The following is a 17,617-nucleotide window of genomic DNA, read 5'->3' as shown; positions in this document are numbered from 1 at the left end:
CTACCAGGGGAGAGCTTCATATCCCATTAGCAATTAACAGAGCTCCTCGTCCATAAATTGTGTGGGAACTCATTTTCTTGTTAAGTCAGGAAAGGAAAGCAAACCGTAAGGGGAGTAATTCATCCTGTTACCTCTTGGCATTATAATGTTTGAACACAGAGTAAAATACATTCTTTGCCGGCTCAAATATATTGCTGCGACGACAATGTCTAGGCACGATCTTCAGGGATAGATTAAGTTCAAGTAAATGAGCATGAGATTAGTGTCCAAAGCATGATCAAGCAACTGCTTATGTGATGAAACAGGGAGCTAGCTAAGAGAGCCGAGACAGTCGCAAATTACATTCCAGTCTCTGGATGCGGTCCCAAGGGAGTTGATTCTGAGAGAAACGTTTTAAGTCCTGTGCAAGGCATGTGCTGTCAGTATGACAGCTGGAATGCTTTAGGAAAGGTAGCCCTGAAAAGCACCAATACTGAACATGAGAAGCTTAGTGTATATTGGTGACAGATCTGCAGAATTTAGGACCAAGGATGTTTTAAAGTCTTGCCATTGTTACCGTCATTATTTTTAGCCCATGTATTCTATTTGATTATCCTATAAATAAGTTAAAGTGGGATATCAATCTTTTGGTTTTCCATCGTTGTTACAATCCTGGACTAGACTGAGACATTCCACAGTGATTAAAATAGTTGTATTCTCCACTTGTCATTTTAGTAAATATTTCTCTTAAAGAATTCTGACTTTATGGGCTTCTTTTTCTGACACAGTTACAGTATGTGGTAGGTGACCAAGGTACAGTATCTATTGTGGAAGTAGAATATTTGCCACTTAGTCAGCTCTGAGAACTGTAGTCAAATTTAAGATCTAGATCTGGTATCGTCTCTGCTAACCTGAAGCTAAAATGCAAATGCAATTTCCATAATTTACCTAAAAATACAGGACTCCTAATTAGACACTGTATTTCATAATTGTAATACGCTTGCCAAGATAAAAGAACAAAGATACACTGTCCATGTATGAATTAGAACTATGTATTTAAAAAAGAGAGTACAGTGAGGTAAAGCAATTCAGGTTATCATTAGCATTGTATTTAAGATCCCTATTTCATCATTCGAGCAGCTTCCATTGCAGCACAAAATGTGGATCTAAACTCGGAGCTGAACCCATTTAACAAGACATGGGTGCAAACCATGATGCTTTTCAATTGGTCATTCTTAGAAACAGGTGGAAAATCTGTTCACTAAGGCTGGGGCAATGCCTAATTTTTCACAATTGATATATCGCTCTCCGAAAAAACAGATGCATCAATTTATCGACGTAATGAAAGGGTACCCCCCCCCCAAAAAAACAAAACAAAAAACGCAGTAAATGTGGAGCTGTGGATTACTGAGTAACGCTTTAAAAAACTGTTATTCATATGAAATTGATTACATATGTTTATGCATATACTAATTAAAAAATATGTTACTTTTTAAAATGTTGATTTGTACCAGTTGTTTAAATCCATAACAAGTGAAAGTAACAACCAATCAAGAGAAAGAAAACTATTTTTAAAAAGTTATCACTGTCCACAGCAGTTTAGTGAAGAGTGTTGGCAATGGCTTATATTTTAATTGTGTTAAGAAACATTATAGTGTCCACATTTTGTTTTAATTTAATCGATGACTGCCACTTGTTTCCACTCTGCCCAGCATTACTGAATACCTGCTCACTAGGGACTGACACTGCCAGGATGCTTAATACTTCTGATCAAAGATACAGCTTTTGGGACGATTTTGGTTGTTTTTCTTCATTTTTACTCCAGGGTAGTTCAGATGAATAAATGTAGATTTTGTTTGAAGTTTTGTAGGGTGACATCTCATTAAATGGTCACGCAGATTAGTTGCATTACCGGAGTATCCCAAACATTGCTTTCTTTACTTTTACTTTCTTCCCATCTTACTTTAGAAAAGAATTGCCAAACATCAGAAGGCACTGTAGCTCGATCGATACAGTATTTGTAATTCTAGCACAATGCTCTTAACTTGCTCTTTTACTTTGAAGACTCCTGCACAGCTCCAATCCCATCAGTAAACACTCACAGGGGGCAGGGCAGGGCAGGGGGGAGAAGGTGAGCTCAATCGCATGCAGATTCAGTGAGTCAGACCTGACCTGCGCTTTATGCAAAAAATAATTGCCGATTCCAAATTTAATAAAAAAATATAAACTTTCCTTTGCTTAAACCCTTTACACAAAAACAAAGCACAGGCTTGACTATCAGTAGTTGTCAAACGATGAAATGCATTGATAAGTCGATGCATTATCTCAGCTTTAGTGTTAACTGCTGATAAAATGAAGCTTTGGTTATCTTCATCCATTGTCAGCTTAGTGCAGCCTCTTTTGAAGAGCAATTCTGAGCAAGTTCCTCACTGGCTGGCAGGATGTTCAGTCATTAGTCAAGGAAACAGCAGCTTATCAAAGACGTGAACATGTTTCCCTGACAATAAGTGGCCTTTAAATTACATGCGGCTTGCAGCATTTTAGGCGAGGTACCATTATCATGGCATTGAAAATACAGTAACTGTGAATCTGTATTGAGGAGACCATACATATTAAAATCCAGCTAAGGCTTTTTAACATTACACAGAACACGTGAAGCTGGTGCAAATGGTGTCCCCAACAATATTATAAAACTGTCAAGAAATAGTAATAAGGAGTAATACATTATTGTTTGGAGTTGTTTCTCGTTGATTTTAAAATGTATTATTGCAGAATAAATTAGGAAATACTTTGCATGCTGATGGTGGTCCATTTGAACTGAAACAACTAGAAAACAGTAAATTTAATCAAGAACATTTTTTTTTTATTTTATTTTGAAAACTTTGCTTCAAAAGATAAACATAAATGCTGCAAAGATACTACAGAAATTTAAAAAATAATTCAAATTTCCAAAGCATCTTTGTAGCATTTATGTAGTAGAACCAATCACTAAAAGCAGTATTGATTTAAGTATAGACTTTCTATAGTGTTATGCCTTTGTTACAGCACTGAATCCTGAACCATTTTTGACAATCTTAGTGTGGATCACTAATTTGGCTTTGTAAATGCATGTTTTAAATGTTATCTTCCTGTTTAAAAAAAAGTTGTATTTCACCCATCAGATGAGTGAGGAGATTGCGTCTTCACAAACCCAGCACTTATCATAGCTGCTTTTGCATTGGTCTAAGAAGTAAAGAAAATATATATATATAATACATTCTACAATTACAAGTAACAGACATTAAGCGCCTCTCATTACTGAATGCATAATCATTCCATTGCTTTAGCAAGTCATTTAGCTTGGTGATTTGCAATGCAAAATTAAAAAACCTGTTATGCTGCATTGAGCAGCCACAGGCTGAATAGGGAATATGTATACAGTGCATGTTTAGTGCTGCACATTTTACAATAGATCATGTTGCGAGCAACCAGATCAACCAAGTAAAGCTACTGAATGTTGCACCAGCCATTTAAAAAAAATATTATACATTTACACAAGCAAGAAAACTAAACATTATAAACAATGTTAACTTTAAGATTTTGTATTGTGTGAAATGATTGATGTAGAGAAGAAATTAGAAGTAACTGATAAACTTATTGGCTAAAAATCATAATTATAAGAGAACAAAAACCATGTCATAAAACACTGACTAGCTCACTATGAGAATTCTTTTAACATTATTTATTTTCAGGGATGCCTTAGTACTTACTGCTTCTTCTTTTGAGTTTCCTTCCATGAAAACTTTTTTTCCCCCCAACTACTACCAATCTATAGACCCTTTCACACAGACGAGTTATGGTGGCTCAGAACCGGCACTTTGGTCTGTGTGAATTGCCTATACTATCACAGAGCCGTCATATTTTATGCCATCTCTGAAACACCTCACAAGGTGGTTCAGAGATGGCACTGAACCATCTTAACTCCTGTGTGAAATGCTATGCCGGCACTGAAGCACTATAGTGGGCGTGGATTGGAAGTCAACATCCCACGTGACTGTATACCGGACGTGTTATACGTTTTCATTTTTTTCAAATACATTGGTTGATCAAGAACGAGGTAGTAATTGGAGTCTGGAATAAGTTAAGGAATTGTTAACTTTACAGGCTGACGAGGAGGTGAATTCATAAATAGAAGGGACGGTGCGTGATGCTGTAATTTATGGGTGAATCGTCTATTGATGCTTAAGCATGGATACAACCGCTGCCATGAAAACGATCTGTTGACTAGCAGGTTTGAAAGTTGTACTCACATGATCACTTTGTACTCACATGATCAATTTGGCTGTGTGAAAGGATTATGGTTATGTCTAGATTGCACAATTTCATGCTGTGTGAATGGGTATGTTAAAGATTTTCTTTAAGCTTCTCAGTGATGGCATTTGTGTGTGAAAGGGGTATGTGAACCCTAGGAGGTTGCTAGGTTACAGTTTTATCAAATAAAATAAACCACATTAATTTACATAAAACAGGATAGCTGATTGCAGGCAATTGACTATGATATTTTATCTAGTTTATTCCGTCATTGCTGGCATACTCCTCAGCTGAAATCAGCCATCCTATACACACTGTTTTTCAAGCGTATTACCTCAAATCATGAGTTTATAATAAGTTTAAATACTTCCGATTAATTTATGGCCATGTGTATATCGTTGCCACATTTACTGGTAAATATAATACAGAAAAACATATTTTTACAGTAAATGCAAGGTTGCCCATCTGTAAAGAAATAAAAACATAAAATGATAACCTTTTTCAATATTTATAGATGGGTTTGTTACTCATCCTTTCTATAGTGCATATGTTATGTAGGACAATAACTGCAGCATTTGTGTTGACATTAAGAAGGCGCTGCTCTCTTGACAGACGTGGCATATTGTTTTTTTCTGTGATTTTCTTTATTGCTTTTATTCAAGCTTGCAATTCAACAGCTGAAATCACTCCATATCCAGTGTCCAATCAACAGTCTCACTAATTAGGTGATTAAGTGCATATGCTTCAGTCATAGTCACTCAAGCGTGTCATGGTCAAGGATGAATGATCAAGTGATTAAAAAGAAACCAAAAACATTTAGTCAATGTCCATCATTTTATATACCTTATATTTGTTCTAAAATAAATGTTATAACAGTGATAAGTTTCTTTTGATGCTCGGTAGATAAATAGTGTGTTTTAGTTGTGTATTGTTTAAATAAAGTTTATTACTTTGAATTTAAATTTGTCAGGGATGGGATTAATTCCATCCCTGCCAGAAACGTATGTGGAATGTGTCTCGGTCTTGATTGACTAATTGATGGTCAATCAAGATCCAGCCACATGGTATAAAAGGGGAACCAAATCCTTTGTTGCCACGCAACTCTACTGCTCTGATCACTGCTCGCATCCAGTTCAAGACTCTTGTACTCGCCTACAGATGCCTTGACCAGACTGTACCCAGCTACCTCCAGACCCTCATCTCTCCCTACACCCCCACTCAACCTCTCCGCTCCTCCTGCACCAGAGGACTGGCTGTACCTCCTCTACGCTTCCCTGCCTCCAGAGCCTGCTCCTTCTCCACCCTTGCCCCGCAGTGGTGGAATGACCTTCCTACAGATGTCAGGACTGCCCAGTCCCTGACCACCTTCCGACGCCTCCTCAAGACTCACCTCTTCAGACAGCACCTGTAGAACTTCTCTTTTCCCTCTGGACACTATCACTCTTCCTTAAATGCGCTTTACTTGCTCTTATCTGCTCCCTATTTTACTGCATTTAATCATGTACTTTAGAGTACTGTAATCTGTCACAAGATTACATCGTATCGAATCATATTTTGTCATACTTGTACTTGCTAAAACCAAAGTTATTGTATTTTATCTTGCTTTTAATTGTATTAATACTTGTACTGTGATTCTTGAAATGTATTTTTGTTTACGACTGTAAGTCGCCCTGGATAAGGGCGTCTGCTAAGAAATAAATAATAACAATAATAATAATAATAATATTTATTAAACTCGTGCAGACTATGGCCGAGGGGTTAATAAGATAATTAATAGCCAGTTAATTCCTGGTTGGTTGTCCAGAGGAGGGAAGAGACAAGTAAGAACCGATACAAAGAAAACAATTGCTACTCATGCTGGAACAACCAGCACGATACTTGTTATAATTATTATCTATTTGTCTATTTGTTTTGGCCCTCATGCCTTTTGCTTTGTGAAAGCCTTTTGTTTTGTTTAAACCTTTTATTTATTAATAAATGCGCTGTTGTTGTGAATTTATTTCCTGGTCTGACGTCACCACAAAGCCGTCATCTGCCACAAGGTGAAAACAAGTTGTGCTTTATAAGATGCATATACAGAGCTGGCATAAGCATGCACTACTTAACAATGGACACTGTTTAAATTGGTGTAGCACTAGGTCACATTAACCGACTTATAGTAGCACTATAGCGCTATACCCGATACTGGTTTCTTTTTGGGAGAGGGTTAAAGATTCTATTTGTAGATTGTATTACTACTTTGTGACTACATGTGACAGTTAAGAAGGATGGTCCATTAAAAAAATGTATACAACATACGGCATGGCTGTAGGTTATGATAAAATCATCACAGCATCACAACAAACAGATGGTAAGGGCTGAGCTTGAGTTCAATAAATGCGTGTTGACAAATGTTTAGAAGGGGTAGGTCTCTCCAGTAATATTGGAAAACCTGAAGGCTTTTGGCAGAAACAGCAGATTTGCCATGTGTGAAATACCCTTTAGCAAGCTGTTCCTAGTACATGTATCTGATTGCACCCCTCAAGCCCTGTCTTCATCCTGGCAGCTTGCAGGGAGATTACTGAGAGCCATTTCTTGTGCATTTCTCAGCTGGCGTGTAATTGCATTTTCATACATAATGATATTTGGATAATTAATGGATAATTAAGTCAACATGAAGATGACAGACAAAGGATTTGATTCTTTTAAGGCATGTAAATGAGGGAGAAAAACCTCCTGCTTAAAACCAAAGAGGATCAGCGTCTAACGTATTGCCCCCTACACTTAATATAAAATCATTCAAGAAAACATGTTTAATACAACTATTTAGTGAATATTAGCCACTAATTAATATGACAAAATACACATTTCTGGTAGTTTAACAAACAATCTTTATAAAAAACAAAAAAAGCACTAAAGCAATTTCAAATATTTGTTCATGACAAAAGTATTTGCACCTTTACATTACAAGCCTGTAAAAATGTAATAGAACTAATTAAAAAATATATTAATTGATTGAAAATGATTACACAATAATTGAGCTGCATTATAAAGTCAATAGCCAGAAAAAGAGGTAATTATTTCCAATCTGTTGAAAAAGAATGCTTTGGCAACACAGCATATGATGGTCAAGACAAAGGAGTTGAATTCACATTTGAGAAAAGCACTTCTAGCAAAATACAACAAAGGAAATGGCTACAGAACAGTATCAAAGAAATATGGAATACCAAAATCCACAATCAGAGCAATAATCAAGATGTACCACAGAACAAATTCAACTGAAATGCTTGAAGGAAGTGGAAATCCAAATAAAATTATGGATGCAGCAGGTAGGAGAATGGTCCGAGCAGCAAAAAAAAATAAATCCAAGATTAAAAGCCAAGGCCAAGGAAAGATTTAGAAGCATCAGGCATAATAGTGTAATAGTGTGTTTGGAGAAAAAAAGGGAAAGTCTTCAATGAAGAAAACTGTGTTCCTACAGTTAAACATGGAGGTGGTTTGATCATAATACGGGGGTGTTTTTAGCAGTTCTGGGACTGGAAACATTAATTTGATTGAAATGTATCAAGACGTTCTACAAAGTGCAGCACCATCTGCTCGTAGGCTGAATAGCAGACCGTTTATCTTCCAACACGTAAACAACCCAAAGCATACGGCTAAGTCATGTGGAATTCTTAAAGAAAACAAATACAATACAGTGTAACCCGGTTAATGTCCCCTCAGTTAATATCCCAACCTGCTAATTATCACGTTTTTTATTAAAACCACTTGCCACTCACCATAGGTTTCTATGTTAAATTAACTCTTTTAATATCACTAGGAACCCCGCTTATTATCCCCTCAACGCCCACCAGGCAACATTGCATGACTTTTTAAAATAAGGACAGTACGTTTTTCAATCGATGTTCTCTTTTTACAATCAAAACATTTAAGGTAGGATCTGTTGTAGTGTTTTATATGGTAAAGTACACTATGTTGCAGCGTTACCAAGCCAGCCACACACATTGGTTTTAAATGTGTTTAACGTCAGTATAGGCTAATCATTTTCACTAGCAACAGCTAGCTAAAAAATTGAAAGAAACAGTAACTAACCTTAACGTTAAATATAGTAACTAGCTGGCTTTGTTGTTACTGATTTTATTAGCGTGTACACATAGCGTTGTTTGAGTTGTTAGCTACAGTAATTATGTTACGTTCCAGCAATAAGCTTAAGCTTATGGTGTGGTAAGTGTTTTAGTGGACTGGTTTCCCCCTGCACTGATAAATGTCAGCTAGCTAATTAAAGTATGCAGCAATTGTTCGTGTTTGTTTGAGCTATCTAGACAAATAATTAATTTCTGCTATTGTTTAATTAAAGTAAACATTCTTTAGAAAAAAACTATTTGATGTTACAGTACTATAATATTAGTACAATATTGCAATAAGACGTACAGATATGGATTATATTCTGTTTTCTTTGTTTATATGTAAAACGGTTGAATATGGAGTGCTTAAATGTCCCTTACTTTTTACTGCGTGGTGGTGCCATAGGATAACATGAGACCCTGTTTATATCCCAACCTGCATAATATCCCCAAATAACTCTGCACGGTAATGTGGGTATTAAGCGGGTTACACTGTATCTGGAATGGCCTTCGCAATGACCAGGTCTCAAGCCAATATAAATGCTTTGGACTGATCTGAAAAAACCTGTAGCCAAGCATTGTGTATCCAATGTGACTGAGCTGAAGGAAATATGCAAGACAGAATGGGCCCAGATTTCACCAACAAGATGTAACATAGTGGTTAACCACCCAACTGCTTATCCCACGATTTCCACGAGTGCAAGTGAGTCCAAATGTGTCACTCCCGTGAGAATAGCGTGCGGGGGTTATATGTGCACCTGCAAAGTTTAACACGTCTTTTCGACGTGGTACACTAAATACTTAAGTGGACTATATGGTACTATAGTCTGCAGTTTTGTTTTTCGCTTGCAGATGGCAGCAGTCCCTAAGAAATGTGCTTGACGGGCCGTCTGCATTCACAGAGTAAAAAATAGATTTGACAGATTTCTAGGTTGACGCTGCACAGAAAAATCATGATGTCACTGAAAGACTGCATTTAAACTGAGAATACTGAAATGTTCTTTGTATTGCTCTGATCCGTGCTTGGAGAGAGGATACCTGCAAACTGTTGTCACCATGTAACCTTTACGATGTCTGTTTGTAAGTTTGCAACTCAGAACTTTTATCTTCAATAAACTACACTTATCTGGACTCGAAAACAAGAAGCCTGCGACTTCTCTTTCGCTTCTTCTTTTATTGCTTATCACAACATAAATAAAGGGTTTGCAGTCCCAAATAATAAACACAGTCAAAGTACACACACACAATATACAAACACGTTCACCAGTTCTGGGTGAGTGCTGTAGTGCTCGTGGTGTAAATACAATTTATTGTGATACCGGTGCAGTGATGTCCAGGTTAGTGCTGACCTCTGGTGACAGCGCCGAAACGTGTTAGCCGTCTACTAATAATAACAAATAGCAACAATTAGTGACAAACAAACAAAACACTCACGGTACGATAAACACAATACAGGTCGTTCTTTAACCATAAATGAAGGAACAGATCACGTCGCTCCATCCTCTATATGTACCATCACGCATGACCCCTTGGTAAATGATTGCAGCTGCCACATCGTTTCCCTTCCGGGTCGATGAGTTAGTGCACTGAAGCTCCGCCCACTTTCTAGGTGACCGACTTCCTTTTAACCCTGGGAGTGAATTGTCAGGCCAACCAGTCCAGGGTACTCTGTTCCCGTTACTTAGCGCCCTCACAGGTCAGGAGGGAGATTTACCACCAAGAATCATTCTATTTCTGTCACAATGTGCCAATACTTTTGTCATGAACGAATAGTTTAAATGAGTATGAGTAATGATATGAGTACTAGGTTAGTGCTAACATTCTCCAGAACAGGAGCAGAGGGCAGTGCACTTGAGGGCGGCCTTGAATAATATTAATATAAATTATAACGACACTGTTGACAAAACGGTTTTGACTATAAATTATTTCCTAAGACAAACTTTGAATAAGTATGTGTAGTTAGCTAAGTGTTATTAAATGTCATTATTTTGTTGTGGACAGAACATAATGGGGTAGTCATCATAATTTATTTATTTATTTAGCAGATGCCTTTATCCAAGGCGACTTACAGAGACTAGGGTGTGTGAACTATGCATCAGCTGCAGAGTCACTTACAATTATATCTCACCCGAAAGACGGAGCACAAGGAGGTTAAATGACTTGCTCAGGGTCACACAATGAGTCAGTGGCTGAGGTGGGATTTGAACCAGGGATCTCCTGGTTACAAGCCCTTTTCTTTAACCACTGGACCACACAGCCTCCTATCATAATACAAAAAAGGTAGCTGTAGTAATTTCAGGAATACAGTAACGTTACAAAAAATGTGCAGCCTGTGACAACTTATCAAAATTGGTGAAGTGGCCCCCCTAAGTAAATTATTGCCCACCCCTGCTCTAATACCAATTATGTGATCAGTTTGAATAATTGTCCAACCTGTTGTTTTGAACTTGGATTAGATATAATTAATTACCCAGGTAATTTTATTGAGGGTGATTTGTGTCTCTATTTAGGGACACCTGTTGTGCAGATTTGAATATTCAGTTTTTCCCCCTGATAAAGACTAAAACGCATGTGTTTTGTATATAATATGGACTTTTAATTTACTTCAGTGAAGTTTGATGATTTTACTGAATCCACTTGTGAATAATGAACCAAAGAAACACAAGTTAGCGTTCTAATATTTACTACACAGGCTGCCACCACTAAACACTGTCTGCAGGAGTGCTGAGGTGCTGATCATGCAAAAGAAATTCACCTGCAGCATACAAGCATATCATAATGGTGTAGTATTGTACTGCACAATTATAAAAAACACAATTATAAAAATATACATAAAATAAATATTTTGAGAACACAAAGATTTTTTAAGTCCTTAAATTATTTTTTATTTCTTCAAAATATTTTGTGTTTTCTCAAAATATTTTTTGTTTCCTTAAAATGTTTTTTGTGTTTTTAAAAATATTCCAAAAATATTTTTAGGACTCAAAAAATATGTTGTGTGTCTTCAAAATATTTTTGGAATTTTTAAAAATATTTTTGGTGTTTTCAAAATACTTTTTGTGTCCTTAATATTTTTTTATGTCCTGCACATCTAGGCCACCTTACTGCACGTGTATCGCGATAGGTCAATGATGGCCATGAGAGGTCAATACTGATTGACCTCTCAATGGCCATTATTAGGATAAATGTATGGTGGCTCCTACATTATTATGTAAATATAAACTCTGTGGGACAGAACAAAACCATCATAAAAGTAGTTTATCTTTTTATTTAAACATATGTATTATGATGCAGTGTTCAAACAATTGAAAATCAGCATTGTCCGAAGTCATTGACCTCTCAAGTTAAATACAGGTCAAACATCACCTTTGAAAACAATCTGTTGATGCCTGCAGCACACAGAAACCCACATAAAATATGTGTAATTTAGGGAGTTATGATCATGTTTTATGTCACACTGTGCTAAAATAGCAAATAATTGTTGTCTCAAGGTCATCAGAGGTCTAATCTGAGATGGCTGAAAATAAACCTTAGGGTATGTAGAAACACTGTAGAAAATGTCATGCTTGTATCATAAAATGCACAATACTTTTGCTTGTCAGCTGTACTATTACAGAATAATCATTCATTTAAAAAAGATGTTTGTCCCTCCTTCCCTGAATCATCACTAGTTGGAACTTATGGGACAGAGGTATTATTTTACATTGTTTTGAAGAAGTGAAAAGGTCAAAGGGGTTCATTTTGACAGCACTTCACCTAAACCAAGAGTAATGCCTGCAGTGGCCCTGACAGTTGTTGTACTTCCACTTGTGAAAAGTGGGGTATAGTGAATAAGTAATAGGCTTGAATTCATTGTGAGGAGCAGGAGGCAATCAAGTGTGTTTGTCAGACTGTGAGGAGAAGACACTGCATAATACATCAGGGAAGAAAAACCCTGCTGTATTGGGCTGGACCAGAATCTCTTCAGCTTGTATGGCATTTTGATGTGCAACTTTGTGTGAAACAATATTATTATTATTAATAGCTGTTTGCCTTTGTCTTCATCAGAACAGTGGATTACCTCAGGCCAAGGAAAAAAGTTATTATTCTAAGAAGTGGTTGTTATTAAAGTGAAAAAAGACAATAAACATGAAGAGGGACAAGGGATGATTAATGTCCACCATTTCATGGAATACTATTGAATTTAGAATATTTCAGAAATTCAGAAAGATAAAGATATTGTTTTCAATATGAAACAGTTTCCAGCACAGTAAAACCACTATTATCAGCTCTAATTGGGAGGGGAGGTGGTTGTAAAATCTGAACTCTTATTATTGCTGAAAAGTTATTTGAATTAGATGAAGTAAAACAATACAACATAACCGTTGTACCTGGAAATAGGTGTTGCACATAAAACAAGAAGTTACCATGGGGTTGTTCGAGCAATAGAGACGTTCATGAAAGCAAGTCACATGCTGTAGTCTTACAAAACGGACAAAGATAGAAATGTAGTTTTTTTGGGGGGTGTGGCAGGGCGGAAACCCTGCTGCTGTAACAGTGTGGATGTGGGAATGTAAGGTTGGCAGGGATGGGGTTAAATCAGTCCCTGCCAGCACACAGGTGTGGCCATTCTCCATTTGGGTAATTGATGCCAATTGGGGAGTGGCCACATGTATAAAAGCAAGGAGAAATTATTTGTTTGAGAGTGGTGTTTGGAGAAGGCCAGCGAAGGCATAGCGCAGCCTAGCTCTTGTAAGTTTTGTGTTTGAAGCTTTATTTTGGCCCTTGTCCTGTATTTGTTTGTTTATTCTTGTTTTGTCCCCCTGGGAAATAATTAACATGCACTTTAATGCTTAAACTGCAGGATTCCAGCTTCTGAGTCTCTTTCCTGTCGGTAACAGCTTGGGCCGTGATGCTATCCTGCTACAGGGGTTTTGATGTTTTGGGTTTTATTTTAATACAAACATTCCTGCAGATGTGTAGAGACAATACTAAACATCAAGTTGAATGTTTGAGTTTTTGTTATAATTGTGTTATAATATATGGATAAGCCCTATAACTGAAACCTGACACATATGAAGCAAGTCATTTATTTTCATTTTCTTTTAGACTATATTGCGGGCTGGGGCTGCTGCAGCGCACACTAAAAGCTAATGAATAATTAACTGATAAACAAGAAAACAAAAACAGAACAATTTTTAGGAAACAGATTTTTAGGAATTACAATAGAACAAATAATTAGATCTGTTTGGCTAGAACAATCGACCTTGGCAGGGGACAGCTACCATTTTGTTCAAAAGAGCCAAAATAATGCAGGATTGAGCGCTTGGCAGCTGAGACAATGATGACATATCATTAAAACCTCCGAGTGGTCACTGAAGAATTGCCAGTATGATAGATGGTTTTGGCTCATGAATAAATAAAATCTAATTATTCCCTCTGTCTCAAAGATTAAAATAGTTATAAACAAGACTAACATCATTATCACTGCCCTTTAGAGGAGTCTAACAAAGGTTTTACATTCCATTTTCTTACCTCTCAACAGTATATCAGCATTTCCAATGCCCTATTAAAGGAGTGCTAATAAAAGGTTTTATTTGTTTAACTCTTACCAGCACAAGCAACATTGTCTCACGTCTCACTTTTCTTGCTGGTGATACGTTATTGGGATATCTGCATTAAAATAAAAAAGCAGATTTATTTTGTTTTAAGTTTATTTTTATTTTTTTATTAGTTAATAAATGTTCACAATACAATATAATATACAGTAACTGTCGGTCCTAAATTACGAGGAAGTACAAGTTTAACTAAGCAAGTACAATATATACAGTAACTATCTTTAGTGCTAAATTAAAAGCAAGTTTTAAACTAAGAACAAATACAGAATTCAATTTAGGGGCAAAAAAATGTTAGTGTTTATATATAAAAAAAGGCCTACAATGTTTTCCCCTTCTGTAAAAAGTAGTAAAAACAAACCAACTGTATAAATGGTTAATTGTATGAAACTAAGGCCTAGATCAAATCAAAACTTTGACTCACCCACCAATCGCAAATTACAGACCTGGTACCGAGGGCGTCTTTTTTATTTGTCAGAAAGTTATTCCTTCTACCCCAGAGGGAACCCGCTGCCATTAATACTGGGTTTGTAATTTGTAATTAGCGGGTGGGTCAAAGTTTTGATTTGGTCCAGGCCTAAGAGCAAGAAGTACAATATGTCTTCAGTGCTAAATTAAGAGCAAGTTTAACTAACAGCAAGTACAATATAATATACAGTAAATATCTCCAGTACTAAATTAAGAGCAAGTTTAACTAAAAGCAAATACTATATATATATATATATATATATATATATATATATATATATATATATATATATACAGACGTGCTCAAATTTGTTGGTACCCTTACAGCTCATTGAAATAATGCTTCATTCCTCCTGAAAAGTGATGAAATTAAAAGCTATTTTATCATGTATACTTGCATGCCTTTGGTATGTCATAGAATAAAGCAAAGAAGCTGTGAAAAGAGATGAATTATTGCTTATTCTACAAAGATATTCTAAAATGGCCTGGACACATTTGTTGGTACCCCTTAGAAAAGATAATAAATAATTGGATTATAGTGATATTTCAAACTAATTAGTTTCTTTAATTAGTATCACACATGTCTCCAATCTTGTAATCAGTCATTCAGCCTATTTAAATGGGGAAAAGTAGTCACTGTGCTGTTTGGTATCATTGTGTGCACCACACTGAACATGGACCAGAGAAAGCAAAGGAGAGAGTTGTCTGAGGAGATCAGAAAGAAAATAATAGACAAGCATGGTAAAGGTAAAGGCTACAAGACCATCTCCAAGCAGCTTGATGTTCCTGTGACAACAGTTGCAAATATTATTAAGAAGTTTAAGGTCCATGGAACTGTAGCCAACCTCCCTGGGCGCGGCCGCAAGAGGAAAATCGACCCCAGATTGAACAGAAGGATAGTGCGAATGGTAGAAAAAGAACCAAGGATAACTGCCAAAGAGATACAAGCTGAACTCCAAGGTGAAGGTACGTCAGTTTCTGATCGCACCATCCGTTGCTTTTTGAGCGAAAGTGGGCTCCATGGAAGAAGACCCAGGAGGACTCCACTTTTGAAAGAAAAACATAAAAAAGCCAGACTGGAATTTGCTAAAATGCATATTGACAAGCCACAATCCTTCTGGGAGAATGTCCTTTGGACAGATGAGTCAAAACTGGAGCTTTTTGGCAAGTCACATCAGCTCTATGTTCACAGATGAAAAAATGAAGCTTTCAAAGAAAAGAACACCATACCTACAGTGAAACATGGAGGAGGCTCGGTTATGTTTTGGGGCTGCTTTGCTGCGCCTGGCACAGGGTGCCTTGAATCTGTGCAGGGCACAATGAAATCTCAAGACTAACAAGGCATTCTGGAGCGAAACGTACTGCCCAGTGTCAGAAAGCTCTGTCTCAGTCGCAGGGCATTGGTCCTCCAACAGGATAATGACCCAAAACACATAGCTAAAAGCACCCAAGAATGGATAAGAACAAAACATTGGACTATTCTGAAGTGGCCTTCTATGAGTCCTGATCTGAATCCTATCGAACATCTATGGAAAGAGCTGAAACTTGCAGTCTGGAGAAGGCACCCATCAAACCTGAGACAGCTGGAGCAGTTTGCTCAGGAAGAGTGGGCCAAACTACCTGTTAACAGGTGCTGAAGTCTCATTGAGAGCTACAGAAAACGTTTGATTGCAGTGATTGCCTCTAAAGGTTGTGCAACAAAATATTAGGTTAGCGGTCCCATCATTTTTGTCCATGCCATTTTCATTTGTTTTCTTATTTACAATATTATGTTGAATAAAAAATCAAAAGCAAAGTCTGATTTCTATTAAATATGGAATAAACAATGGTGGATGCCAATTACGTTTGTCAGTTTCAAGTTATTTCAGAGAAAATTGTGCATTCTTCATTTTTTGTGGAGGGGTACCAACAAATTTGAGCACGTCTGTATATATATATATATATATATATATATATATATATATATATATACAGTAACTGTCTTCAGTGCTAAATTAAGAGCATGTTTAACTAAGAGAAAGTGCAATATAGTAACTATCTTCAGTCCTAAATTAAAAGCAAGTTTAACTAAGCACAAGTACAATATATACAGTAATTTCAGTGCTAAATTAAGAGCAAGTTTTAAAATAAGAGCAAATACAAAATGCTTTACAGAATTAAATTTAGGGGCAAACAAATTACATGTTAAAAAAGCTCTATCTCCACTCAAAATCAGCAACCAAATTGATCAGAGAAAGAAATTTGGGGTTTACAGTATACTTTTTTTATTTTCTTCTCTCCACTGTTGTTCCTTTGTCATGATTAATCCTTTGTCGGGACAACTGGAGCCACTCCAAATCCGGAGCCAACCCTGATTACAGGTCACTAGTGACTATAAACTTCACCAAACTCAATGGGAGATTACAAGTGGTGAAAAATCTAACTGTACATTTCAGAGTTTATGCTATCACATTTTACCTCAGTTCATTACATAACAATATTACACTTAATTGCTTTTGAGGGGCAATTATAAAGCACTTAATGGAAAGTGACACTCAGCTATATTGGTATGAAAACACATAACAGTAGTTTTATCGTGTATTTGACAGAAAAATCCTACCATTGAAGAAATTCCATGGTTGCAGCAACTTCTAGGGTAAGCATATATTAAGGCAATAGTATGCTGCAAACAGCAAGCAGAGTCCTGAAAAGAAATGTTCTGTTTTATTGTTGACAATGGTCTTGTCAATGGACAGCATGAAGTTAGGTGCTGTTAAGACTGAAGGACCTACAAATTTAAAATCAATTGATAGTACTTAATTGAATTTCTACAGTATATAATGTATGTACAGTGTATATATATATAATGTAGCAGTATACATTCGACTCCTCTTATTTGCATACTGGATAATTGCATAACATGCAAATGGTTCAATTTTTGAAAACAACATTTTCTATGGTTATGATTCGGTTAAATGCATACAATGCATTTTCACTTTATTGCATGAAGCTCCATGGTCCCGATGTCAGTGGTACAATGCATTTTACTCTGCATAATTGCATAATAACTGTATAAGAAATAAATAGATGATGGATGGATGTAATTCTATCACTGCTCGTATCCAGTTCAAGACTCTTGTACTAGCCTACAGATGCCTTGACCCAGCTACCTCCAGACCCTCATCTCTCCCTACACCCCCACTC

At 36.6% G+C, this 17,617-nt stretch overlaps 1 protein-coding gene across 3 annotated transcripts in view; it reads left to right on the top strand.

The window, feature by feature from the left end:
• The window catches only part of vopp1b (VOPP1 WW domain binding protein b), a 94,801-nt gene that overhangs the window by 24,012 nt on the left and 53,172 nt on the right, over positions 1 to 17,617 (top strand). The gene's annotated exons all lie outside the window — the stretch shown is intronic.

The sequence above is a fragment of the Acipenser ruthenus genome, chromosome 3 (assembly GCF_902713425.1).
Source record: "Acipenser ruthenus chromosome 3, fAciRut3.2 maternal haplotype, whole genome shotgun sequence".
Classification (NCBI taxonomy): Eukaryota; Metazoa; Chordata; class Actinopteri; order Acipenseriformes; family Acipenseridae; genus Acipenser; species Acipenser ruthenus.
This window is presented reverse-complemented; position numbering and strand designations above follow the sequence as displayed.